General features: G+C 45.7%; 1 long non-coding RNA gene across 1 annotated transcript; it reads left to right on the forward strand.

Moving 5' to 3' along the window:
• On the forward strand, positions 1–27,550 carry LOC138677816 (uncharacterized). The gene is made up of 3 exons (XR_011321214.1): positions 1–126; positions 23,315–23,466; positions 26,315–27,550. It is a non-coding gene; the product is annotated as an uncharacterized lncRNA (long non-coding RNA).
• The last annotated feature ends 259 nt before the right edge of the window (positions 27,551–27,809 follow it).

A 27,809-nucleotide genomic window follows, 5' to 3' on the forward strand; every position in this document is an offset into this window, starting at 1 on the left:
GTCACACAGCAGGCAGATCACAGAAAAAAGCAGAGAGCACAGCAGGAAGCTGGAGCTGGACGCTGAAGATGGAGGCGTGAGATCGCCGGGTTGATCACACTGGCCACCAATGGATTCTTTTCTCAGGTGAGACACAGAGGGGCTTTGACAAAGGCTCTGCACGCCAAATCTGAGGTAAAGATAGCGTGCAGGGCGGTGATCGCCATTTTAAATTAACCCCTTTGGCGCTGATTGGCTAGAAGCTACTGTTCAGCCAATCAGCGCCATAGGGGTTAATCTGGTGAGGTGACGTGGGGATCACCCCACCCACTGTGACGGCTGTGATTGGTGCTGCGTCACTCAGCACAGATCACAGCCGGTCACATGCTTTTTTTTTTTCTCAATAACTTTATTGCCACATTGCTGTGATTGGCTGGTCAGAATTGACCAGCTAATCACAGCGATCGCCGTTGTGGGGGGGGCGGTGCAGCCCCCCGGGGCTATGTGCAGAGATGGTCTGCTGTCAGGGACAGCAGCCATCGGATCCCGATCACCGCGCGATGCCGCGCTGTAACCAGAAAATGGCGGCACCGTACTAGTACTGCTCTGGGCAGAAATGAACTTGGAGCGCCCCCAGACGCAGGGCCGCGGGTTACTCGGTACTGGACCTCTCTGGCTCAGTTCTGGGGTTGACACGGTGGCTGGACCCGGTCCATGACCCTGCTAACGGGCGTCCAATGAAAGGTGATACGAGTCTGTCAAGGTTTTGTGACGCCACCTGTGGTATTCGGTCAGGGTGACCGACGCTGCTTGGTGCCCACTGGGGTGAGGTGATGGCAGCCAGATGGTAAACCTTCGCACAGGTGAAGTATGTCCCCAGGGCTTCCCAGTAAGGGTACCGTCACACAGTGGCACTTTGATCGCTAGGACGGCACGATCCGTGACGTTCCAGCGATATCGTTACGATCTCGCTGTGTCTGACACGCTACTGCGATCAGGGACCCCGCTGAGAATCGTACGTCGTAGCAGATCGTCTGAAACTTTATTTCGTCGCTGGATCTCCCGCAGACATCGCTGAATCGGCATGTGTGACGCCGATTCAGCGACGTCTTCACTGGTAACCAGGGTAAACTTCGGGTTACTAAGCGCAGGTTGTGTGCGCCGGCCAGCCGGAAAGCACAGCGGTGACGTCACCGCTGTACTTTACGGCTGACCGGCGCTGACAGTGCAGAGGAAAGCACATTGCCGGAGGACAGACACGGAATGTAAGTATGTAGTGTTTGTTTTTCTTACGTTTACGCTGGTAACCAGGGTAAACATCGGGTTACTAAGCGCGGCCCTGCGCTTAGTAACCCGATGTTTACCCTGGTTACCAGGGGACTTCGGGATCGTTGGTCGCTGGAGAGCTGTCTGTGTGACAGCTCTCCAGCGACCACACAGCGACGAAACAGCGACGCTGCAGCGATCGGCATCGTTGTTGTATCGCTGCAGCGTCGTTTCAGTGTGACGGTACCCTTAGGTGGATAGTGATGGTATGAGGTCCGGATAATAACGAGGACACAGGGTTGCAGTCTCTTTACCTCTTTACTGGTGACTTTGGGATCCTCAATCCAGAGCACAGTTAACAGGGCTGTCTGAGACCGGTCGGTCCGAAGGCACATCCAGAGTTCCCTTTGCAGGTGGAAATCGTTGCCTACCACTAGCTCCTGTATGTTGTAGTGCTTCCCTGCTGAGCATTTGGGATAGTCCTCACAACTTCTGTTCTCGTTCTTTCTCGTTCTTTCTTGTTCTTTCTATTCTCCGTCCCCCAGGTTTGTTATGTCTAGGACGCACCCGTTTGACGGGAAGGCTCGGAGCTCTTCCGGGACCCTAGAGATGCCCCTCTCCACGCGTTGCCCCCTATGTCTGCTTAGGTGATGTAAGGTAGACAGCCAACCTATAATTAACTTTCCTGCGGTATTTGAAGTAAGGCATAAAGTCAGTTACTTCCTCTGTGTTCCGGGCACCGGCTACGCGCCTCAGTAGGATGTTGCCGTTCTCCGGGCACGACTCCTACTGGCTCTCCTTTGTGCTTGATCTCGTTTCTCACTGTCCACAATATCCTTCGCTTCGTGTTCTTTCTTTGGATGCCGCCGCAGATAGTGAAGGCGCGGCTCCGTAACGTTCTATTTTTGTCGCTAGGTGCCTGCCAGGTTCCCACGCCTGACAGGGACCCCACTGAATCTCCCCCCCCCCCCCCCGCAACACCCCCTGCCACGGGATGTTGCCTGAACAAAACCCAGTCAGCTTCTGACTATCTTCCTATCCAACCCCTAGCTTTACCAGTGTGAGGAGTGGCCTAATAAATAAAACCTTTTGCTCCCCCTAGTGGCCGGAGTGTGAAGTGTAATGTGTGCTGGTGATACCTGGTCAGATGAACTCCTTTAGTGCCATCAGATGTACCATCACTGCCCTTAGTGGCAGAGCGACGTTACTGCAACGACCAGGTCTCTGGGGCGGTGCACTCCCCCCGGTTAAATCCAGTTCTCCTGGACAGGGAAGAAGAACAACAATACATGTTAGTGAAAGACATGCAAATTTTTGAAATGCTTGAAACAATTAAACATAACAATGCTTCCCTTTATGGGAGGTGAGGACACTTGAACATTACAAACAAAACAAGTTTAAATATTTTAAATAACATTCTATTCTTACAGACTATAAATAATTCCTATTACCCAGCCGGGTATTCTACTAAGTGCAAATGCTTGAACTGCTTGAACAATAATTTAACTTCTCCTTTAAGGGCGTATAGGCTGAACCCACTAAAGGCTTACTATAAAATACTATAAGGCAACTTAACTTTTTCTTTACTTTTTCTAACTCTACAAATGCAGGGCCGCCCAGCTCCTTGTTTGGGCCTACTGTCATCTGCTCTTCCGTTAACGTAACTAACCATCTTTCTATGGTTCTCAGGAGGACTCTCTAACCCCTACGGGTTTAGGCAAAAGAGCAGGAAACAAACAGTTAACTATTTACATTTGTCGGGGTTTCGAGGTTTATTCTCGCAACGGTAGGTTGCAAGGCATCAGTTGGTAGCGAACACTTCCTGGGCTGGGAAGATCTGTATTCGACTTCTCATCCGATGCGGTATCAATGTCACTAATCGGTTTTTCAGGTATAATCTGGATTCGAATGTCACTTTTGGTAGTAGGTTCAGTAGCGGCAATAATGCCCACTGTGGTAGTAGTATTAGGATTTGTCTGTTCAGAGTTAGTCTTAGTCATGGCAGCAGGTGGTGCTGCTACGGGGCCTACCAGTGGGTCTTCTGTCACTGGGGCAGGGTCGCTCTTCATACCTGCTTCAGATGCGGTCCCTCCGGTGCCGGCCTGCTCCGTCTCCGCTGGGATCTGTGTTGTGAATTATGTGGCTGAATTCACTCCTGTGGTCACAAGTGGTACTGCAGCTTCTGAGCTTCCTCCCTCAGGTGTTCTGGTGAGCTCGTTAACTGCTTCATTACTTAACTCCGCCTGATGCTGCTATCCTTGCTCCTTGTCAATGTTTGAGTGTTGGATCTGAGCTTCTCCTGATTGTTCCTGTGACCTGCTGCTCTGTATAGCTAAGTGCTTTTTGCTTTTTTGTTGCTTTTTTTCTGTCCAGCTTGTCTTTTGTTTTGCTGGAAGCTCTGAGACGCAAAGGGTGTACCGCCGTGCCGTTAGTTCGGCACGGTGGTTTTTTTTTGCCCCCTTTGCGTGGTTTTGCTTTAGGGTTTTTTGTAGACTGCAAAGTTCGCTTTACTGTCCTCGCTCTGTCCTAGAATATCGGGCCCCACTTTGCTGAATCTATTTCATCCCTACGTTTTGTCTTTTCATCTTACTCACAGTCATTATATGTGGGGGGCTGCCTTTTCCTTTGGGGAATTTCTCTGGGGCAAGTCAGGCCTATTTTTCTATCTTCAGGCTAGCTAGTTTCTTAGGCTGTGCCGAGTTGCCTAGGTAGTTGTTAGGCGCAATCCACAGCCGCTTTTAGTTGTGTTTAGGATAGGATCAGGTGTGCAGTCTACAGAGTTTCCACGTCTCAGAGCTCGTTCTTGTATTTTTTGGGTATTTGTCAGATCACTGTGTGCGCTCTGATCGCTAAGCACACTGTGTTTCTGGATTGCCTTCATAACACCTGTCATTAGCAAACATAACAGTACAAGGAGCCAAACTAATGATTCTCAATAGAGGAAAAGAAAAAGTTCTGACATCATTTTTTTTTTTTTTTTTCTGCTCTGTGTTCACTTTTTTTTTTTCCCCTAGACATTTGGGTGATTCTGGACACAGGTGTGGACATGGATATTCAGGGTCTGTGCTCTTCAATGGATAATCTCGTTATAAATGTACAAAAAATTCAAGATACTATTGATCAGAAATCTATGTTAGAACCAAGAATTCCTATTCCTGATTTGTTTTTTGGAGATAGAACTAAGTTTCTAAGTTTCAAAAATAATTGTAAGCTATTTCTGGCCTTGAAACCTCATTCTTCTGGTAATCCTATTCAACAGGTTTTGATTATTATTTCTTTTTTGCGCGGCGACCCTCAAGACTGGGCATTTTCTCTTGCGCCAGGAGACCCTGCATTGAGTAGTGTCGATGCATTTTTCCTGGCGCTCGGATTGCTGTACGATGAGCCTAATTCAGTGTATCAGGCTGAGAAAAATTTGCTGGCTTTGTGCCAGGGTCAGGATGATATAGAAGTATATTGTCAGAAATTTAGGAAATGGTCAGTACTCACTCAGTGGAATGAATCTGCGCTGGCAGCTTTGTTCAGAAAGGGTCTCTCTGAGGCTCTTAAGGATGTCATGGTGGGATTTCCTATGCCTGCTGGTTTGAATGAGCCTTTGTCTTTGGCCATTCAGATCGGTCGACGCTTGCGCGAGCGTAAATCTGTGCACCATTTGGCGGTACTGCCTGAGGTTAAACCTGAGCCTATGCAGTGCGATAGGACTATGACTAGAGTTGAACGGCAGGAATACAGACGTCTGAATGGTCTGTGTTTCTACTGTGGTGATTCCACTCATGCTATTTCTGATTGTCCTAAGCGCACTAAGCGGTCCGCTAGGTCTGCCGTCATTGGTACTGTACAGTCCAAATTCCTTCTGTCCATTACCTTGATATGCTCTTTGTCGTCGTTTTCTGTCATGGCATTTGTGGATTCGGGCGCTGCCCTGAATCTGATGGATTTGGATTATGCTAAACGTTGTGGGTTTTTCTTGGAGCCTTTGCGGTGTCCTATTCCATTGAGAGGAATTGATGCTACACCTTTGGCCAAGAATAAACCTCAATACTGGGCCCAGCTGACCATGTGCATGGCTCCTGCACATCAGGAAGTTATTCGCTTTCTGGTGTTGCATAATCTGCATGATGTGGTCGTGTTGGGGTTGCCATGGCTACAAACCCATAATCCAGTATTGGATTGGAATTCCATGTCGGTATCCAGCTGGGGTTGTCAGGGGGTACATGGTGATGTTCCATTTTTGTCGATTTCGTCATCCACCCCTTCTGAGGTCCCAGAGTTCTTGTCTGATTATCAGGATGTATTTGAAGAGCCCAAGTCCGATGCTCTACCCTGCATAGGGATTGTGATTGTGCTATCAATTTGATTCCTGGTAGTAAATTCCCTAAAGGTCGATTATTTAATTTATCCGTGCCCGAACACGCCGCTATGCGCAGTTATGTGAAGGAATCCCTGGAGAAGGGACATATTCGCCCATCGTCATCACCACTGGGAGCAGGGTTCTTCTTTGTAGCCAAGAAGGATGGTTCGCTGAGACCGTGTATTGATTACCGCCTTCTTAATAAGATCACTGTTAAATTTCAGTATCCCTTGCCATTGTTATCTGACTTGTTTGCTCGGATTAAGGGGGCTAGTTGGTTCACTAAGATAGATCTTCGTGGTGCGTATAATCTGGTGAGAATCAGGCAAGGAGATGAATGGAAAACTGCATTCAATACGCCCGAGGGTCATTTTGAGTATCTAGTGATGCCGTTCGGACTTGCCAATGCTCCATCTGTGTTTCAGTCTTTTATGCATGACATCTTCCGTGAGTATCTGGATAAATTCCTGATTGTTTACTTGGATGACATTTTGATCTTCTCAGATGATTGGGAGTCTCATGTGAAGCAGGTCAGAATGGTTTTTCAGGTCCTGCGTGCTAACTCTTTGTTTGTGAAGGGATCAAAGTGTCTCTTCGGTGTGCAGAAAGTTTCATTTTTGGGGTTCATCTTTACCCCTTCTACTATCGAGATGGATCCAGTTAAGGTCCAAGCCATCCAGGATTGGATTCAGCCGACATCTCTGAAAAGTCTGCAAAAGTTCCTGGGCTTTGCTAATTTTTATCGTCGCTTCATCTGTAATTTTTCTAGCATTGCCAAACCATTGACCGATTTGACCAAGAAGGGTGCTGATTTGGTTAATTGGTCTTTTGCTGCTGTGGAAGCTTTTCAGGAGTTGAAGCGTCGTTTTTGTTCTGCCCCTGTGTTGTGTCAGCCAGATGTTTCTCTTCCGTTCCAGGTCGAGGTTGATGCTTCTGAGATTGGAGCAGGGGCGGTTTTGTCACAGAGAGGTTCTGATTGCTCAGTGATGAAACAATGTGCTTTCTTTTCCAGGAAGTTTTCGCCCGCTGAGCGTAATTATGATGTGGGCAATCGAGAGTTGCTGGCCATGAAGTGGGCATTCGAGGAGTGGCGTCATTGGCTTGAAGGAGCTAAGCATCGCGTGGTGGTATTGACTGATCATAAGAACTTGACTTATCTCGAGTCTGCCAAGCGCTTGAATCCTAGACAGGCCCGTTGGTCGTTATTTTTTGCCCGCTTCGACTTTGTGATTTCGTACCTTCCGGGCTCTAAAAATGTGAAGGCGGATGCTCTGTCTAGGAGTTTTGTGCCCGACTCTCCGGGTTTATCTGAGCCAGCGGGTATCCTCAAGGAAGGAGTCATTGTGTCTGCCATCTCCCCTGATTTGCGGCGGGTGCTGCAAAAATTTCAGGCGAATAAACCTGATCGTTGTCCAGCAGAGAAACTGTTCGTCCCTGATAGGTGGACTAATAAACTTATCTCTGAACTTCATTGTTCGGTGTTGGCTGGTCATCCTGGAATCTTTGGTACCAGAGAGTTAGTGGCTAGATCCTTCTGGTGGCCATCTCTGTCACGGGATGTACGTACTTTTGTGCAGTCCTGTGGGATTTGTGCTAGGGCTAAGCCCTGCTGTTCTCGTGCCAGTGGGTTGCTTTTGCCCTTGCCGGTCCCAAAGAGGCCTTGGACACATATTTCGATGGATTTCATTTCTGACCTTCCCGTTTCTCAAAAGATGTCAGTCATTTGGGTGGTCTGTGATCGCTTTTCTAAAATGGTCCATCTGGTGCCCTTGGCTAAATTGCCTTCCTCCTCTGATTTGGTACCTTTGTTCTTTCAGCATGTGGTTCGGTTGCATGGCATTCCTGAGAATATTGTTTCTGACAGAGGTTCCCAGTTTGTTTCAAGGTTTTGGCGAGCCTTTTGTGGTAGGATGGGCATTGACCTATCCTTTTCCTCGGCTTTCCATCCTCAGACTAATGGCCAGACCGAACGAACCAATCAGACCTTGGAAACATATCTGAGATGTTTTGTTTCTGCAGACCAGGATGATTGGGTGTCCTTTTTGCCGTTGGCTGAGTTCGCCCTTAATAATCGGGCCAGCTCGGCTACCTTGGTTTCTCCATTTTTTTGCAATTCTGGGTTCCATCCTCGTTTCTCTTCAGGACAGGTTGAGTCTTCGGACTGTCCTGGTGTGGATTCTGTGGTGGATAGGTTGCAGCAGATCTGGACTCAGGTAGTGGACAATTTGATCTTGTCCCAAGAGAAAGCTCAACTTTTCGCTAATCGCAGACGCCGTGTGGGTCCCCGACTTCGTGTTGGGGATCTGGTTTGGTTATCTTCTCGTCATATTCCTATGAAGGTTTCCTCTCCTAAATTTAAACATCGTTTTATTGGTCCGTATAGGATTTCTGAGGTTCTCAATCCTGTGTCTTTTCGTTTGACCCTCCCAGACTCCTTTTCCATACATAATGTATTCCATAGGTCGTTGTTGCGGAGATACGTGGCACCTATGGTTCCATCTGTTGAGCCTCCTGCCCCGGTTTTGGTGGAGGGGGAATTGGAGTATATTGTGGAGAAGATTTTGGATTCTCGTGTTTCTAGACGGAAACTCCAGTATCTGGTTAAATGGAAGGGTTATGCTCAGGAAGATAATTCCTGGGTTTTTGCCTCTGATGTTCATGCTTCCGATCTTGTTCGTGCCTTTCATGCGGCTCATCCTGGTCGGCCTGGGGGCTCTGGTGAGGGTTCGGTGACCCCTCCTCAAGGGGGGGGTACTGTTATGAATTCTGTGGCTGAATTCACTCCTGTGGTCACAAGTGGTACTGCAGCTTCTGAGCTTCCTCCCTCAGGTGTTCTGGTGAGCTCGTTAACTGCTTCATTACTTAACTCCGCCTGATGCTGCTATCCTTGCTCCTTGTCAATGTTTCAGTGTTGGATCTGAGCTTCTCCTGATTGTTCCTGTGACCTGCTGCTCTGTATAGCTAAGTGCTTTTTGCTTTTTTGTTGCTTTTTTTCTGTCCAGCTTGTCTTTTGTTTTGCTGGAAGCTCTGAGACGCAAAGGGTGTACCGCCGTGCCGTTAGTTCGGCACGGTGGTTTTTTTTTGCCCCCTTTGCGTGGTTTTGCTTTAGGGTTTTTTGTAGACTGCAAAGTTCGCTTTACTGTCCTCGCTCTGTCCTAGAATATCGGGCCCCACTTTGCTGAATCTATTTCATCCCTACGTTTTGTCTTTTCATCTTACTCACAGTCATTATATGTGGGGGGCTGCCTTTTCCTTTGGGGAATTTCTCTGGGGCAAGTCAGGCCTATTTTTCTATCTTCAGGCTAGCTAGTTTCTTAGGCTGTGCCGAGTTGCCTAGGTAGTTGTTAGGCGCAATCCACAGCCGCTTTTAGTTGTGTTTAGGATAGGATCAGGTGTGCAGTCTACAGAGTTTCCACGTCTCAGAGCTCGTTCTTTTGTTTTTGGGTATTTGTCAGATCACTGTGTGCGCGCTGATCGCTAAGCACACTGTGTTTCTGGATTGCCTTCATAACACCTGTCATTAGCAAACATAACAGATCTGGAACGCTGACTGCGGGGCCTTGCGCTGCGGTGTTGTCATCTCTGTTTGCAGTATCTCGCTTTCCGGCAGGGCCTTGCTTTCTGGCTTTGGAGCGCTGGAACTTCTTTCTTGCTTTGGACCAGACAAGGCTGCTGACAGACGTCTGGTGAGGCCCCCGGTGACGGTCTCCTTCCACCCGGCCTCAGTGCTCAGCTGCGTCCACCGGAGTTGATCGCGGAGTTCGTCCACTCCGGCCTGCAGGAAGTCGGGGCCCATAGGTGACGCTCGGCCACGGTATCTCTCTGGGTAGCTGGGGGAGTCCTCTGCTCCGACCCCACGCTCCGATCCCGGTCGGATGGCCATGGCGTCTCCCACGTGGCTCACTTCTTCTCCCTCGTCCTTTTCCCGCTCTCTCCTTCGTGGGCGGTTTCGTTTCTTTGGTCTCCGCCCCTCATTGAGGATCAGGAGGCGGATCTCGGCTGCTGACGGACACGTCCTCAAGGTACAGAAATATTTAAACTGGGCGGCCATTGCTTTTCGTGCTCCTCAGTTCTTCCACGCCCACAATTCCACGCCCTTCTTCTTCTCTTGCGCTCCTTGTGGCGCTATAATGGCGGCGATTTTGGCAGGTATCTTGCGGCAATTAGCAATACACAGTCCTTGCAATAATTCACAGTTCAAACACGTTTCAATCACAGTTCCAAGGCACACATGACTCAATTCTTCAGGCTTAAGTACGATCCTGTTCGTGGCGCCAAGTTGGAGCGCCCCCAGACGCAGGGCCGCTGGTTACTCGGTACCGGTCGTCTCTGGCTCAGTTCTGGGGTTGTTACGGTGGCTGGACCCGGTCCGTGACCCTGCTAAGGGGCGTCCAATGAAAGGTGAAACGAGTCTGTCAAGGTTTTGTGACGCCACCTGTGGTATTCGGTCAGGGTGACCGACGCTGCTTGGGGCCCACTGGGGTGAGGTGATGGCAGCCAGATGGTAAACCTTCCCACAGGTGAAGTATGTCCCCAGGGCTTCCCAGTAAGGTGGATAGTGATGGTATGGGGTGCAGATAATAACGAGGACACAGGATTGCAGTCTCTTTACCTCTTTACTGGTGACTTCGGGATCCTCAATCCAGAGCACAGTTAACCGGGCTGTCTGAAATCGGCCGGTCCGAAGGCACATCCAGAGTTCCCTTTGCAGGTGGAAATCGTTGCCTACCACTAGCGCCTGTGTGTTGTAGTGCTTCCCTGCTGAGCATTCGGAATAGTCCTCACAACTTCTGTTCTCGTTCTTTCTCGTTCTTTCTCGTTCTTTCTATTCTCCGTCCCCCAGGTTTGTTATGGCTAGGACGCACCCGTTTGACGGGAAGGCTCGGAGCTCTTCCGGGACCCTAGAGATGCCCCTCTCCACGCGTTGCCCCCTATGTTTGCTTAGGTGATGTAAGGTAGACAGCCAACCTATAATTAACTGTCCTGCGGTATTTGAAGTAAGGCATAAAGTCAGTTACTTCCTCGGTGTTCCGGGCACCGGCTACTCGCCTCAGTAGGATGTTGCCGTTCTCCGGGCACGACTCCTACTGGCTCTCCTTTGTGCTTGATCTAGTTTCTCACTGTCCACAATATCCTTCGCTTCGTGTCCTTTCTTTGGATGCCGCCGCAGATAGCGCAGGCACGGCTCCGTAACATTCTATCCTTGTCGCTAGGTGCCTGCCAGGTTCTCACGCCTGACAGGGACCCCCCTGACAGGGACCCCCCTGAATCTTCCCCCCCGCAACACCCCCTGCCAAGGGATGTTGCCTGAACAAAACCCAGTCAGCTTCTGACTAACTTCCTATCCAACCCCTAGTTTTACCAGTGTGAGGAGTGACCTAATAAATAAAACCTTTTGCTCCCCCTAGTGACTAGATTGTGAAGTGTAATGTGTGCTGTCAATAAGCAAAAGAGTCGAGCGCACTGCTAATAACAAATGCCAATAGATACAAAACTATGAGGGTGCGGAAGCAGCAATAAACATGAACTATGTAACAAAAAAGAAAAGCATTACTGCAAAAATACGCACTCCATCAAAGAATACAAACAAAATAAATAAGATAAATAGACTGATTTTATTAACAGATCAAAAAAAACACACTACAAAACGATAAAAACACAATTAAAAACAAGTAGACAACATCACAACAACACAGGTGATAAAGACCATACCTAGATGTAATAAGGCGACTAAACACAGACCAATTGGCTCATGGGGTATATGCGCTAGTAATGCCTAGAAAAAATCAAAAAATCGTGCCATATAGGTCCCTAAAGAACCATTTAAAAAAATAGTGAAAATAAGGCACAAAGATTTAATCTATAACAATAAAAATAGGCAAGATATGAGCCAAAGAAAGGGCTGAGAAGCCACCAATATACAATAATATCACTAGATATTTAAAGCATAAATAGGAGGAAACCCCCCCATAATAATACAACCTGGTGGTACGATGTCCCCACGCGTATCGCCTGGCAGACCAGGCTTCGTCAGGACCTTCCCTGACGAAGCCTGGTCTGCCAGGCGATACGCGTGGGGACATCGTACCACCAGGTTGTATTATTATGGGGGGTTTCCTCCTATTTATGCTTTAAATATCTAGTGATATTATTGTATATTGGTGGCTTCTCAGCCCTTTCTTTGGCTCATATCTTGCCTATTCTTATTGTTATAGATTAAATCTTTGTGCCTTATTTTCACTATTTTTTTAAATGGTTCTTTAGGGACCTATATGGCACGATTTTTTGATTTTTTTCTAGGCATTACTAGCGCATATACCCCATGAGCCAATTGGTCTGTGTTTAGTCGCCTTATTACATCTAGGTATGGTCTTTATCACCTGTGTTGTTGTGATGTTGTCTACTTGTTTTTAATTGTGTTTTTATCGTTTTGTAGTGTGTTTTTTTGATCTGTTAATAAAATCAGTCTATTTATCTTATTTATTTTGTTTGTATTCTTTGATGGAGTGCGTATTTTTGCAGTAATGCTTTTCTTTTTTGTTACATGTGTAATGTGTGCTCGTGATACCTGGTCAGATGAACTCCTTTAGTGCCATCAGACGTACCATCACTGCCCTTAGTGGCCATTACTGCAACGACCAGGTCTCTGGGGCGCTGCACACCTCCCGCAGAGCAGTACTAGCATGGCAGAGGTCGGGAAGGGGTTAAGATTATTGTACTTGTTTTTATTATGTATACCCCTCCTCACATGTAAAGCAACATGGAATAAATGGCGCTATAATAATAAATAATAATAATAATAATTCCCCATTTCCCTCCATAGATTATAATGCACTGCCCATGGTCCTCCATAGATTACACTGCATTCTCCATTTCCATCCATAGATTATAATGCACTGTCCATGGTCCTCCATAGATTATACTGCATGCCCCATTTTCCTCCATAGATTATACTGCATTCCCCATTTCCCTCCATAGATTATACTGCAATAAAGATACAGAGTGCACAAAAACCCTATAGGGCCAACTATCTGTACCCTACCTTGCAGCGGAGGTTGGCACCCTATAGAACCTGGGCATTGGCGCCCCCGCTCAACGTAGACTAGCCCAATCTGACCCTAATAAGCCCTATCGTGTGGAAAAAAGGGTACCACTCAGCAGACCATACAGACAGACAGACAAGACAAACAAATAACACTAGGACTAAGAGAAAAAAGATAATATTGCACGTATATTAAAGATACATCTATTGTGCAGTTCAAAGGCTGTGCAACAAGTGTATAGCTGAACACTCGTTTATTGTATTGCACATATAAGGCCTTACACCAAAAAAACCTAAACTGTACCTACAGATACGCCCTACCTGCCTGCGGGGGTTGGCACCCTAATATCCTGCGCATATGGCGCCCCCGCTCCCGTCGACTGTCCCTATTAAACCCTAAAATAGAAAAAATAGAAAGGGGGAACAGACCAAAAATTAGTCTATAATGAAAAAATTGCCAAGGCAGGTGAGCCCATAAGGCACAGACAAAAGTGCAAAAATAGTGCAGAAAAAAGTGCAAAAAACTTCCCTAGCCCCAATGACCAAATGTATTATCTAACAGCATTAGGTATGCTTTGCTCATATAAGCTTATCTATAGCATAGAGTATGCTTTGCTCGACGCGTTTCCCCTATGTAGGTTCATCAGGAGACATACCCATATCAAAACTAAAGAATGTAACTTATCTGACTATATTCTGAGGAGCGATGTGTCCTCTACCGCAGTGGGGAGCAATGTCCATCCAGCAACTGCCGGTCACTATCAGCCATTTTCCTCCATAGATTATACTGCATTCCCCATTTCCCTTCCTAGATTATACTGCAATCCCCATTTCCCTCCATAGATTACACTGCATTCTCCATTTCCCTCCATAGATTATAATGCACTGCCCATGGTCCTCCATAGATTATACTGCATGCCACATTTTCCTCCATAGATTATACTGCATTCCCCATTTCCCTCTATAGATTATACTGCAATCCCCATTTCCCTCCATAGATTACACTGCATTCTCCATTTCCCTCCATAGATTATAATGCACTGCCCATGGTCCTCCTTAGATTATACTACATGCCCCATTTCCCTCCATAGATTATAATGCACTGCCCATGGTAATCCATAGATTATACTGCATTCCCCATTTCCCTCCATAGAATATAATGCACTGCCCATGGTCCTCCATAGATTATACTGCATACCCCATTTTCCTCCATAGATTATAATGCACTGCCCATGGTCCTCCAAAGATTATACTGCATGCCCCATTTCCCTCCATAGAATATAATGCACTGCCCATGATCCTCCATAGATTATAATGCACTCCCCGTGGTCCTCCATACATTATAAAGCATTCCCCGTGGTCTCACATAAATTATAATGCACTCCCCGTAGTCATCCATAGATTATACTGCATTCCCCATTTTCCTCCATAGATTATAATGCACTGCCCATGGTCCTCCATAGATTATACTGCACTCTCTATTTTGCTCCATAGATTATTATGCACTCCACATGGTCCTTCATAGATTATTATTATTATTTATTATTATTATTATAGTGCCATTTATTCCATGGCGCATTACATGTGAGGAGGGGTATACATAATAAAAACAAGTACAATAATCTTGAACAATACAAGTCACAACTGGTACAGGAGGAGAGAGGACCCTGCCCGCGAGGGCTCACAGTCTACAAGTGATGGGTGAGGATACAGTAGGTGAGGATAGAGCTGGTCGTGCAGTGGTTTGGTCAATCGGTGGTTACTGCAGGTTGTAGGCTTGCTGGAAGAGGTAGGTCTTCAGGTTCTTTTTGAAGGTTTCGATAGTAGGTGAGAGTCTGATATGTTGCGGTAGAGAGTTCCAGAGTAGGGGTGATGTGCGAGAGAAATCTTGTATATGATTGTGGGAAGAGGAGATGAGAGTGGAGTAGAGAAGGAGATCTTGTGAGGATCGGAGGTTGCGTGCAGGAAAGTACCTGCAGACGAGGTCACAGATGTATGGAGGAGACAGGTTGTGGATGGCTTTGTATGTCATGATTAGGCTTTTGTACTGGAGTCTCTGGGTAATGGAGAGCGAAGGGATTGACAGACGGGAGAGGCCGGGGAATAGCGGGAGGACAGGTGGATTAGTTGGACAGCTGACTTTAGAATAGATTGGAGGGGTGTGAGAGTGTTAGAGAGGAGGCCACAGAGCAGGAGGTTACAGTAGTCGAGGCAGGAGATGATGAGGGCATGGACTAGCGTTTTTGCAGATTCTTGGTTTAGGAATGTACGGATCCGTTAAATAATTTTGAGTTGAAGGCGGCAGGAAGTGGAAAGGGTTTGGATATGCGGTTTGAAGGAGAGATCAGTGTCAAGGATTACCCCGAGACAGCGAGCTTGTGGGACTGGGGAGAGTGGGCAGCAGTTTACTGTAATGGATAGGTTCGTTGGGGGGGGTCGCGTGAGATTGGTGAAAGATGATGAATTCTGTTTTTTCCATGATAAGGTTTAGAAATCTAGCGGAGAAGAAGGATGAAATAGCGGATAGACATTGAGGGATTCTGGCTAGTAGGGTGGTGATATCTGGTCCAGAGATGTAGATCTGTGTGTCGTCAGCATAGAGATGATACTGAAAACCATGAGATTCTATGAGCTGTCCCAGGCCAAAAGTGTAAATGGAGAAGAGCAGGGGCCCTAGAACTGAGCCTTGCGGGACTCCGACAGATAGGTGGCGAGGTGAGGATGTGGTGTTTGAGTGGGAGACGCTGAATGTCCGGTCAGTTAGGTATGACGAGATCCAGGATAGGGCCAAGTCTGTGATGCCAAGGGATGAGAGGGTCCACAGCAACAGGGAATGGTCCACTGTGTCAAATGCAGAGGGCAGGTCCAGGAGGAGGAGGACAGAGTAATGTCGCTTGCTCTTGGCGGTTAATAGGTCATTGGTGACCTTAGTTAGGGCAGTTTCAGTGGAGTGGTGTGACCGGAAGCCAGACTGTAAGCGGTCGAAGAGGGAGCAGGAAGATAGATGGGAAGACAGTTCAAGATGGACATGTTGTTCCAGTAGTTTTGAGGCAAAGGGGAGAAGTGATATAGGGCGATAGCTCAATACAGAGGATGGGTCAAGAGAGGGCTTTTTGAGGATAGGTGTGATTGAGGCATGTTTAAAGCTTGAGGGGAAAACACCAGTTGTTACTGATAGGTTGAAGAGATGGGTTAGGGTTGGGATGAAGACTGTGGCGAGGTTTGGGATAAAGTGGGAAGGGATTGGGTCAAGTGCACAGGTGGTGAGATGCGATCTTGAGAGTAGAGTGGAGAGTCGATCTTCTGTAATGGTGGAGAAGTTGGTTTTGGAGGTGGAGGGCTGGGTAGTTGGGAGGAAGGGCTCTGGGGGTTGTCGACTAAAACTGTCTCTGATGTTCTCAATCTTCTGCTTGAAAAATGAGGCAAAGTCTTCAGCTGAGATGAGTGGGGAGGGAGGAGGTGCTGGGGGATGGAGGAGAGAGTTGAAGGTGTTGAATATCTGTTTAGGATTGTGACACAGGGAGGATATGAGAGATGAGAAGTAGGTTTGTTTTGCTCTGGCGAGTGTGGCCTTGAAAGTAGTGAGGGACTATTTGAATGTGATGAAGTGCTCGTTGGAGTGGGATCTTTTCCATCTCGGCTCAGCAGCCCTGGAAGCTCGCCTCAGTTCTTTGGTCAGGCAGGTGTGCCAGGGCTGTCTGTTGATTTTGCGAGCTTTGGTATGTGTGAGAGGGGCAAGAGATTCCAAAGCTACAGCTATTTTGATTGTTGTGAATTCTGTGGCTGAGTTCACTTCTGTGGTCACAAGTGGTATTGCAGTCTCTGGGCTTCCTCCCTCAGGTGTTTTGGTGAGCTCGTTGGCTGCCTTGCTATTTAGCTCCACCTGAGTCTGTCTTCCTTGCTCCTTGTCAATGTTCCAGTGTTGGATCTGAGCTACTGCATCTTTCCTTGGGCCTGCTGCTCTGCTAGATAAGTGCTTCTAGTTTGTTTTCTGTTTTTTCTGTCCAGCTTGCTATTAACTTTTGCTGGAAGCTCTGAGAAGCAAAGGGGTGCACCGCCGTGCTGTTAGTTCGGCACGGTGGGTCTTTTTGCCCCTTTGCGTGGTTTTCGTTTTAGGGTTTTTTGTAGACTGCATAGTTCTCTTTGCTATCCTCGCTCTGTCTAGAATATCGGGCCTCACTTTGCTGAATCTATTTCATTCCTACGTTTGTCTTTTCATCTTGCTAACAGTCATTATATGTGGGGGGCTGCCTATTCCTTTGGGGTATTTCTCTGAGGTAAGTCAGGCTTGTATTTCTATCTTCAGGCTAGTCAGCTCCTCAGGCAGTGCCGAGTTGCATAGGTAGTGATAGGCGCAATCCACTTATAGTTGTGTGAGGATAGATCAGGTACTGCAGTCTACAGAGATTCCACGTCTCAGAGCTCGTCCTATTGTTTTTGGTTATTGCCAGATCTTTGTATGTGCGCTGATTACTGCACGCTGTGTTGCCTGATTGCCAGCCATAACATTTGATGTTATATAGAGCGGCAGCGTCATCCGCATTGTGTAGGGAACTTATGTCTGTGAGAGGGAGGAGGGATTCAGAGAGTGAGTGTAGATCGAGGTGGAGAGGTTAAGAGAATGTGAGTAGATTGTGGTCAGAAAGAAGAAGATTTCAGTTACGCAGTTGTCGTAGCTGTTTTAGCTCTGACCCAGAGTCAGATAGCCAGATCACCAGTGAGGCCAAATTGTTAAATTACGCCCTTAATTAACAAGCACTTGGAGACAAAAGAATCGCACACATTGTTCTGTGAGCAAATTCACTTTTATCTGATATCTCAAAAAACAAGACAAAGTTTTATACCATTTACAACAAATGCATTTCAATGTAACTCATGTAGCCCCCACCATCACCCAGGGTCATACTTTATTTACCACGCACCCAGAACATGTTGTGGCTGACTATTGAGAACATACATGATAAGAAGTATAGTCTCCTTGAAGAGGAGACTAGCAGACTACTGCAACAACAGATTCTAGAAATTCTAACAATTAAAGGCAAAAGGCACTTATAGGCAAACTATTAACCCTTCTATATCAGAGTTGAAGGTGTTGAATAACTGATTATTTTTGGTATTATACAGACTTGTCTAATTGTTGCTGAGGGTCCAGGATGGATGAGTAGTGGATATTTTTAATGTACATTTAATTTACATCTGAGATTCAGTGAAACCCGTGTTATATATGGTTTGACATTGGATAGGTTTCTATATGTGTTTTGGCCGGACGCGGTCAGAATCAGCTTATTCAAGTTGTGCAGTGATCTGCCTGTATAGAGAAACTGTTTTTAACTGTTTTTAATTCTGAGAGACTGAATGTTTTGTAGATATTAAGTCTGAAAACTGCTGCATTCTGTTTCTGTGTGAAAGACACTAAGCTCTTATCTGTGCTGAATACCTGATGGAAGGGGTGAATCAATCCGCTGCGCGATTTGCTTGTGATTTTCTCCTCTCTGTCCTTATCTCCGCTGAGTGGCAGAGGAAGGGGGGCATGGAGCTGCGCTCAAGATTCTCTGAATATTCTGTCCTTGGTGTAGTACGCGCTGGGAGATTTATGTTTAAAACAAATAGTACCGTATGGAAGTTGAAAGTAAAATATGGTGCCTATTTTAGAGCAAATTTGTGAAAGATTGTTTGGTTATCAGTGTGATTGAAAGATTGGTAAAAAGATTCCCCTGCTTTAAGTTGAGTGATTGATATATAGCAAATTGAGGATCAACGGAGGAGGTAGCCAACTGCACTGCTGATGTAGTAGGTGAGAGGCCTAACACATCTGGGCCTTCTTGCTACAGTCAGCTGGTTTTTGTTATGGGTCAGAGGTGGTTTAGCCTTCCCGTCCATGGAGCTGAGCTGGAGGGTTAGAGGCCTAACACATCTGGGCCTTCCTTTTCTAGCCAGCTGATCTAACGGGTCAGAACTTGTTTAGCCTTCTCGTTACATCCTTTAGGTCTACCGGGTTAGAGGTGGTTTAGCCTTCCCGCTAAAGCTCGACACTCGCTCTGACTTGTCACATGTGGCCGCCCGTAGATGGTAAGGCACACTAAAAAGGGCATTTTCAGAATAAAGGTGAGTTGTCTGAAGAATAAGTTGAAGCCATGGGCAACTTGTTCTGTGTGCAGTCAGGGCCCCAATGGGATCCAGAACCGCTATGCAGATTGTAAAAGGAAGCAGTGAAAGATGTGGGATCAATATTGAAAAAATGCAAAAATGCCAGAGTATTGATGTTTGGATGTACAAAAAGGCACAGACAAGGAAGGAAAATAGCAAGTGAATAATTGGTGTCTGAGAGAGTGCAGCAGGACGGAAGTAAGGTGTATTATGAATGTTTTGATGCTCAAAAGTCTGACCGACACATTACTGCTACCATCAGACCTTTGTATAACCAGAGACGCAGACAAGACAGATGGACTTGTAAACACTGTGGTCAGACAAACCCAGACTGGAGAAATACTTGTATGATCTGTGCTGCAACCCGACCTAAGTGAATTGCACTGAATCCTGTCCAGACAAAATCACATGTAGTGACATAAGAAGCTGACACAGGAGTGTGGTTAGTGGGTAGTGGGGACATTGACTTTTTGGGAGTAAGCTGACAGTAATCCTTTTGGGAAGGAGCTGTCGAACAGCATGTCATGTCGCCCCCAACCGGTCATCCAGTCACCCCACCACCAGACCCACTACCAGAGAGCCAACCACATCAGGTAGGGTAAAACAGATACAGGAGTATTATCCCTGGAGGCCCCTCTGACTAGCTAGCTAAGCTAAAATAATTGGCTGACCCTGAGAACCAACCTTTCCCATTTTACAGACAAATAAAGACAATATGAAGGACGTATAAGTGCACCTGGGCAGACCTAGAGAGTTTGGTGAGCACAAAAGCAGGTGACGTAGTAGGATGCAAATTAAGACTTTTACAGATGTGACAAAAGGAGAGAGTGTAGAGATGTACTTTGGACGGTTACAGCTAAAATGGGCAGACATGGGGTACAGTCCAGTAAACCCACTTGATGTTAAAATATTGGTAAATACATTCATTGACGGTACGACAAAAGGCTTATGAGATGCAGTACCGACAGCCAGACCTGAATGGAGAAATGTAGACCCAAAGACCTCCTGAAGGTTGCTAAAGGAGTTGAACAAACTAGGAGAATAAGACGACGTGTCATGTATGCTGGAACACAAGGAAAACAGTAGAGACGTAGTAAGGGACCTAAGGACTTAGAAACAGTGAAGTGCTGGAATTGTGGAGAAAATGGATACTCAGACCAATCCTCCACCTCCTTCACCTTCAGACTAGGAAACTGACAACCCAGTGACAAATGTGTGCCCTGTTCTTGTGCCCTCCGGACTTGGTCCTGCCTTGATGACCACCATACCAATGTCGGGAGGGAAAGAGACAGTATTCTTGATTGACACTGGGGCAGCCGGAACTGTGGTACACAAAGACTTGATAATGCCAGACATGATTACTGACGAGACTGTGGAATGCGTGAGGGTAGAGGGACAAGCGACTGAAGCTCCTATGACTAAACAAATAAGACTAGAATCACGAGACAGCCAAGAGGTACTTACAAACTTATTGTTAGTGACAATACCCCTATGAATTTGCTGGGAGCAGAGTTGAGTGCTGTCTAGGTCACCATACAGTACTCTCTTGAGGGTATTGCAGTCACAAGTCCCCTTTCATATAAACACTTGGGGCAGAGGGATGCCAGGGTCTTCCACGTGCACATTATACCACAGGTGAATCATGCCCTATTATAGTTACACTTAATTCCATTAATTTGCCAGTTTAGTAGTTTCCTTACACAAGATGGTATAGTTACCGTGTATTTCTAGGTTGTCTTCATATGATATATAGTTTTTTTTAGCCATTCATTATATTGGCTCAAACCATAGTCACTGTTTATTTGTCTTTTTCACTTCTTATATCTTATCGCAAGCAACTGGCATTGATATTTGGTATTTTTCAAATCCCTTCTTTTTGTATTTTGAACTGTTAGTCATGGATTTATATAGGGCTGCTACTTTCTTAGAATAAGCTTGTGCTTTGCTGTGCCCTATGGCATTGTGCTCCCCCATTTTATGATTCAGCACCTTTCGTAATTATATATTTTAATATATATAATTTTCTTTTTGTAACATATTTTGTGAATCAAATTTAGTTTTTTTAAGGGGTACTCTACCCAATCTAATACGGGTATAAATAATATTTGGACATTAATGTGTGATTTATATAAACACTTGTGTAATATTGCAGAAATGGTGTATATGGCAAGAGTAATGAAAGTAACACCTGACACCAGAATGTCTGAGGACAGGGAACCAGAGTCAGGTACCAGACACCGTTTGGGCAAGGGAAAATCTGATATGGGTCGGCTGCCCATTCCCCCTGTCATGATTAAATTAAAAGAAGGAACCACTCCTCTTTGGTTAAAGCAATACTCCTTTAAGCCTAGTCAAATCAATGGCCCTGAGCAGGGATATTAAAGGGTCACTGTCACCTGAATTTGGAGGGAACAATCTTCAGCCATGGAGGCAGGGTTTTTGGGTGTTTGATTCACCCTTTCCTTACCCGCTGGCTGCATGCTGGCTGCAATATTGGATTGAAGTTCATTCTGTGTCCTCCGTAGTACATGCCTGCACAAGGCAATCTTGCACAGCGCAGGCGTGTACTATGGAGGACAGAGAATGAACTTCAATCCAATATTGCAGCCAGCATGCAGCCAGCGGGTAAGGAAAGGGTGAATCAAACACCCAAAAACCCCGCCTCCATGGCTGAAGATTGTTTCCTTCAAATTCAGGTGACAGTGTCCCTTTAAAGAGTATGTTAAGGCAGGGGTTCTAGTGCAGAGATCTTCCCTCTGCAACACCCCTTTGTATCCCACTAAGAAGAAAAAGGACCCAAAGGTTCCCCTAACACTTACAGAATAGTTCATGACTTACAGGCTATTAATGATGTTACAGTGCGTGTGACCTCAATTGTCCCTAATACACACACCGTACTGTCACAGATCCCAGAAAAATCAAAATGTTTCACAATCACTGATTTGGCAAATGCATTCTTCACCTCATTCACAGATTGTACTATTAGGCCATGTGCACACGTTCAGCATATTTCACATTTTTTTCAGCGTTTTTTTCGCTATAAAAACGTGATAAAAACGCGAAAAAAACGCTTACATATGCCTCCTATTATTTAAAGTGTATTCCGCATTTCTAGTGCAAATGTTGCATTTTTTTCCGCGGAAAAATCGCATTGCGGAAAAAAAAGCAACATGTTCATTAAATTTGCGGAATTGCGGGGATTCCGCACACCTAGGAATGCATTGATCTGCATACTTTCCGCATGGGGCTGTGCACACCATGGGGGAAGTAAGCAGATTATGTGCGTTTGGTACCCAGGGTGGAGGAGAGGAGACTCTCCTCCACGGACTGGGCACCATATAATTGGTAAAAAAAAAGAAAATAAAAAATAGTGATATACTCACCTTCGATGTCTTCCTGCCTCTCAGTGGTGCACGCTGCCGCTTCCATTCCTATAGAAGCTCTGTGTGAAGGACCTGCGATGATGTCGCCATCTTGTGATTGGTTGCGTGACCGCTCATGTGACCGCTCACGTGACCGCGACGTCATCGAAGGTCCTGCATACACACACCATCTATAGGAATGGACGCCGCTGAGATCGGCTGTTTGCAGGTAAGTATAACCATTTTTTAATTTTTTTTAATTATTTTTAAACATTCTATCTTTTACTATTGATGCTGCATAGGCAGCATCTATAGTAAAAAGTTGGTCACACTTGTCAAACACTATGTTTGACAAGTGTGACCAACCTGTCAGTCAGTTTTCCAAGCGATGGTAAAGATCGCTTGGAAAACTTTAGCATTTCTTGCAGAAAATTTCCGGTTTTCTTCAGGAAATTTCTGCAAGAAATCCTGACGTGTGCACATACCCTTACAGTACGTGGATGATCTCCTGCTCTGCTGCCCGGACCAGATGTCCTTGCTGTGGTTCTTGGCAGGAAAGGGTTGCAAAGTCTCACGTGACAAACTACAGTATTGCAAACAAAAGGTGACATTTTTAGCTCACAATATTGCTAAAGGTACAAGACGCCTGATTAAAGAAGAAAACAGGCAGTGCTGACACAACAGCATGGAAGAAAACAGAGACTGATAGCTTACTACTCAGCACAATTAGACCCAGTGATTAGAGGGTCTCCTACGTGTGTCCGTGCTGTAAGAGCTGCTGTATTACTGCTAGGCATGTGAGCTCACACTGACTTTTTCTTTTGACAATTTGTTCCCCACATGACATTAATGCTATACTCGCACAAGTTTAACCAAAACACCTGTCTATGGCTAGACGGATCAGACTTGAATGTGCTCTAATATCCTGAATATGTCACCCTCAAAAGATATAATGTTCTGAATCCAGCCACTCATCTGCCTGTAGATTCAGAAAAGGGGGAATTGGCAGGTGGGAAAAAAAAGAAAGAAAAAAAAGAGTACTTTGGTGACATGAAGCATGAACATGACTGCATAGGAACTGATGAGTCAGGAGACAGTGGGTTTTACATATGTTCAGGGAAAAAAACCCTGTTCCTAATGCATATTTTGAGGTTTTTATTTTTGTAGATGTTCCAGATACCACCAGGATGGGTGATTCTACATTGGATATGCAGTAGCATCCTCACATGAGGTAATCCGAGCTGAACCACTCGCTCCTCACATGTCGGTGCAGGAGGTGGAGTTGAAGGCACTCACTGAGGCGTGTAGAGCTGCTGCAGGTAAAGTCGCTAATATTTACACAGATTTGAATTGTGCATGGGGAATATCTCATGATTATTGCCTTATCTGGAGAAGCACAACATTTCTTACATCAGCCGGTAAGCCCATTAATAATGCAGAGCTGGTGAAACAATTAGTGGAGGCATTGATGTTACCAGTCCAGGTTGGCATCGTCAAGGTAAAAGCACACACGAACGGTGACTCTGTGGAGGTAGAGGGCAATAGAAGGGCGGACGAGGCTGCTAAAGTAGCAGAAAGGCGGCCTAGGGAGCAGTGAACGGTGGCGGGGAGTCAGCGTATTCCAGCCACACTGAGCCTAGATGTCCTGAAATCCCTCCAGCTGCCCAAACAGAGAAGGAACACTGTGGAAGAATGGGAGCTGAGCTGAACTCAGACGGAGTATGGGAGAATAAGGATAAATTGTATATAGCAAGGTCCCTGTTCCTCATTATGGCGCAAGCAACACATGGCCCCACTCACACCTCAAAATGTATCCATGGTAGATGCCTTCTGGATCGCTCCTGGTTTCAGTTACGCAGCCGCAAAACTCGTACAGTCATGCCTCATCTGTGCACAGCACAACCCAGATAAAACAGTAAAAATCCCTAAGAAAGTGACACTCAGGCCTCTCTACTCGTTTCAGAGACTGCAGACTGACTACGTACGGCTACCCAAGGTACTGTAGGAGTGTGTGAAAAATATCCTAGTATGTGTACAGGTCCTTCTCAAAAAATTAGCATATAGTGTTAAATTTCATTATTTACCATAATGTAATGATTACAATTAAACTTTCATATATTATAGATTCATTATCCACCAACTGAAATTTGTCAGGTCTTTTATTGTTTAAATACTGATGATTTTGGCATACAACTCCTGATAACCCAAAAAACCTGTCTCAATAAATTAGCATATCAAGAAAAGGTTCTCTAAACTTCCTATTACCCTAATCTTCTGAATCAACTAATTAACTCTAAACACATGCAAAAGATACCTGAGGCTTTTATAAACTCCCTGCCTGGTTCATTACTCAAAACCCCCATCATGGGTAAGACTAGCGACCTGACAGATGTCAAGAAGGCCATCATTGACACCCTCAAGCAAGAGGGTAAGACCCAGAAAGAAATTTCTCAACAAATAGGCTGTTCCCAGAGTGCTGTATCAAGGCACCTCAATGGTAAGTCTGTTGGAAGGAAACAATGTGGCAGAAAACGCTGTACAACGAGAAGAGGGAGGAGATCCGACCCTGAGGAAGATTGTGGAGAAGGACCGATTCCAGACCTTGGGGAACCTGAGGAAGCAGTGGACTGAGTCTGGTGTGGAAACATCCAGAGCCACCGTGCACAGGCGTGTGCAGGAAATGGGCTACAGGTCCCGCATTCCCCAGGTAAAGCCACTTTTGAACCATAAACAGCGGCAGAGGCGCCTGACCTGGGCTACAGAGAAGCAGCACTGGACTGTTGCTAAGTGGTCCCAAGTACTTTTTTCTGATGAAAGCAAATTTTGCATGTCATTCGGAAATCAAGGTGCCAGAGTCTGGAGGAAGACTGGGGAGAAGGAAATGCCAAAATGCCTGAAGTCCAGTGTCAAGTACCCACAGTCAGTGATGGTGTGGGGTGCCATGTCAGCTGCTGGTGTTGGTCCACTGTGTTTCATCAAGGGCAGGGTCAATGCAGCTAGCTATCAGGAGATTTTGGAGCACTTCATGCTTCCATCGGCTGAAATGCTTTATGGAGATGAAGATTTCATTTTTCAGCACGATCTGGCACCTGCTCACAGTGCCAAAACCACTGGTAAATGGTTTACTGACCATGGTATTACTGTGCTCAATTGGCCTGCCAGCTCTCCTGACCTGAACCCCATAGAGAATCTGTGGGATATTGTGAAGAGAAAGTTGAGAGACGCAAGACCCAACACTCTGGATGAGCTTAAGGCCGCTATTGAAGCATCCTGGGCCTCCATAACATCTCAGCAGTGTCACAGGCTGATTGCCTCCATGCCACGCCGCATTGAAGCAGTCATTTCTGCCAAAGGATTCCCGACCAAGTATTGAGTGCATAACTGAACATTATTATTTGATGTTTTTTTTGTTTGTTATTAAAAAACACTTTTATTTGATTGGATGGGTGAAATATGCTAATTTATTGAGACAGGTTTTTTGGGTTATCAGGAGTTGTATGCCAAAATCATCAGTATTTAAACAATAAAAGACCTGACAAATTTCAGTTGGTGGATAATGAATCTATAATATATGAAAGTTTAATTGTAATCATTACATTATGGTAAATAATGAAATTTAACACTATATGCTAATTTTTTGAGAAGGACCTGTAGATCTCTTCTCTGGTTGGCTGGGAGCCTAGCTGGTAAAATGTGCAAATGCTAAAACGACTGCAGACAAACTGATGAAAGAAATGATCTGCACTGTGGTATGGTGTCCCAGAAACCATAGAAAGCGATAGGGGTACACACTTCACGGGAGAAATAATGAGGGAAGTCATGCAGGACCTGGGAGTACAGCAAGCATATCATGCACCATATAGACCACAAAGTAGTGGGAAAGTGGAGAGACTAAACGGGACACTTAAACTGAAAAATCAAAGGCCATGGCAGACACAGGAAAGAGCGGGGTAGAGGGCTTGCCTCTTGCACTCTCGTCAGTCAGACACACTCCAAATAGAAAGACAGGCTTGTCTCCTTTTGAAGTCCTGTTTGGTAGTTTGCCAAAGGCTGGTCTGTACTTCCCACAGGTGCTACAAATGCAACACGGTGCTATGACAGCCCATGTCTAGGCCTTGCAGAAAAGACTTAATGTGGTGCATAAACATGTGTTTTCATCCATTCCAGATACTAATGCCAGTGCAGATGTACATCAGCTGAATCCAGGTGATTGGGTGGTCATACACAGACATACATCAGCTGAATCCAGGTGATTGGGTGGTTATACACAGACACGTGAGAAGGAGCCTGGACCCACAGTTTGACGGCCCGTTTTAAAGTACAGCTGACCACATTCACCTCAGTGAAACTTGAGGGAAAGCCCACCTGGATCCATGCCAGTCACTGCAAAAAGGTCTTTTCACCAGCAGAATGACTGTTCTCCTAATCACCTTGCTGGCAGTGGTAGGATGTTTTGCACCTTACAGAGACACTGGATAAACTTTTAAATGTTGACAGGGACAACAAACTTATTCAACATCTTGCTTTTCTTATAAAAGGCACAGAAGGACAAAAACTGCTGGACTGTTGGATCTGTATACACAGCCCAGTATCTGCAAGGACTATGCTGTACTTAGCCTTACCCCATGAGCCAAGGAAGGTATTAACACCACACTGCATACACAATGAGACTTGGACTCAGATTTTCTAGGTTCCTTAAGGCACTTAATGAGACTAATACAATATAGAGACTCCTTTTTAAATCCAGCCAATTGGCTTAGCGGCCTAGTGGGATGGATTATTTTTTTTGTATTTTACAGACTTGCATGCAATTTTTATTGTTTTATTTTGTTTATTGCTTTATGTAGCTGAAAAAGCACTAATATATGCATTACATAAGTTATTGAAGAGTGAATGTTAAAGGAAGGAATCTAAGGCTATGCCATCCATAGTGTATAAAAGACCCCGGATAACCACTGCTGACTGAGGAAGTGAGTGTCCACACTGAGGGTGGATTGGCAAAGCAGGTAGAAAGCCCCCTTATGGGTACTAGACCCATGAGACAGTAGCTCCTTTGTGGACATCAGCTGACCCTGTGGCAGAGGTTATACCATTTACAAAAGGGGAAATTGATATAGAAGGGTTAATGTTTTGCCTTTAATTGTCTTTTGACTTTAATTGCTAGAATGTATTCTTATGACACTGTAGTCTGTTAGTCTCCTCTTCAAGGATTTTATACTTCTTATCTTACATGTTTTCAATAGTCAGCAAACAGCATGTTCTGGGTACGTGAGAAATAAAGGTCAGTATGACCCTGGGTGATGGTGGGGGCTACATGAATTACATTGAGAGTTACATTTGTTGTAAATGGTATAAAATACTGCCTCTTGCTGCATTATATCAGATAAAAGTGAATTTGCTCACAGAATGTGTGCAATTCCTTTGTCTCCAGGCGCTTGTAAATAACGGGCGTAACCTCCTAATTTAGCCTCACTGGTGATCTGGCATGTCTGACATTGGGTCAGAACATAAACAGCTACAACAGTTTTGGCTGAGGGACTGTTTGAATGCGATGAAGTGCTTGTTGGAGTCGGATCTTTTCCATCTCGGCTGAGCAGCCCTGGAAGCTCGCCTCAGTTCTTTGGTCAGGCAGGTGTGCCGGGGCTGTCTGTTGATTTTGCGA

The sequence above is a fragment of the Ranitomeya imitator genome, chromosome 1 (assembly GCF_032444005.1).
Source record: "Ranitomeya imitator isolate aRanImi1 chromosome 1, aRanImi1.pri, whole genome shotgun sequence".
Lineage (NCBI taxonomy): Eukaryota > Metazoa > Chordata > Amphibia > Anura > Dendrobatidae > Ranitomeya > Ranitomeya imitator.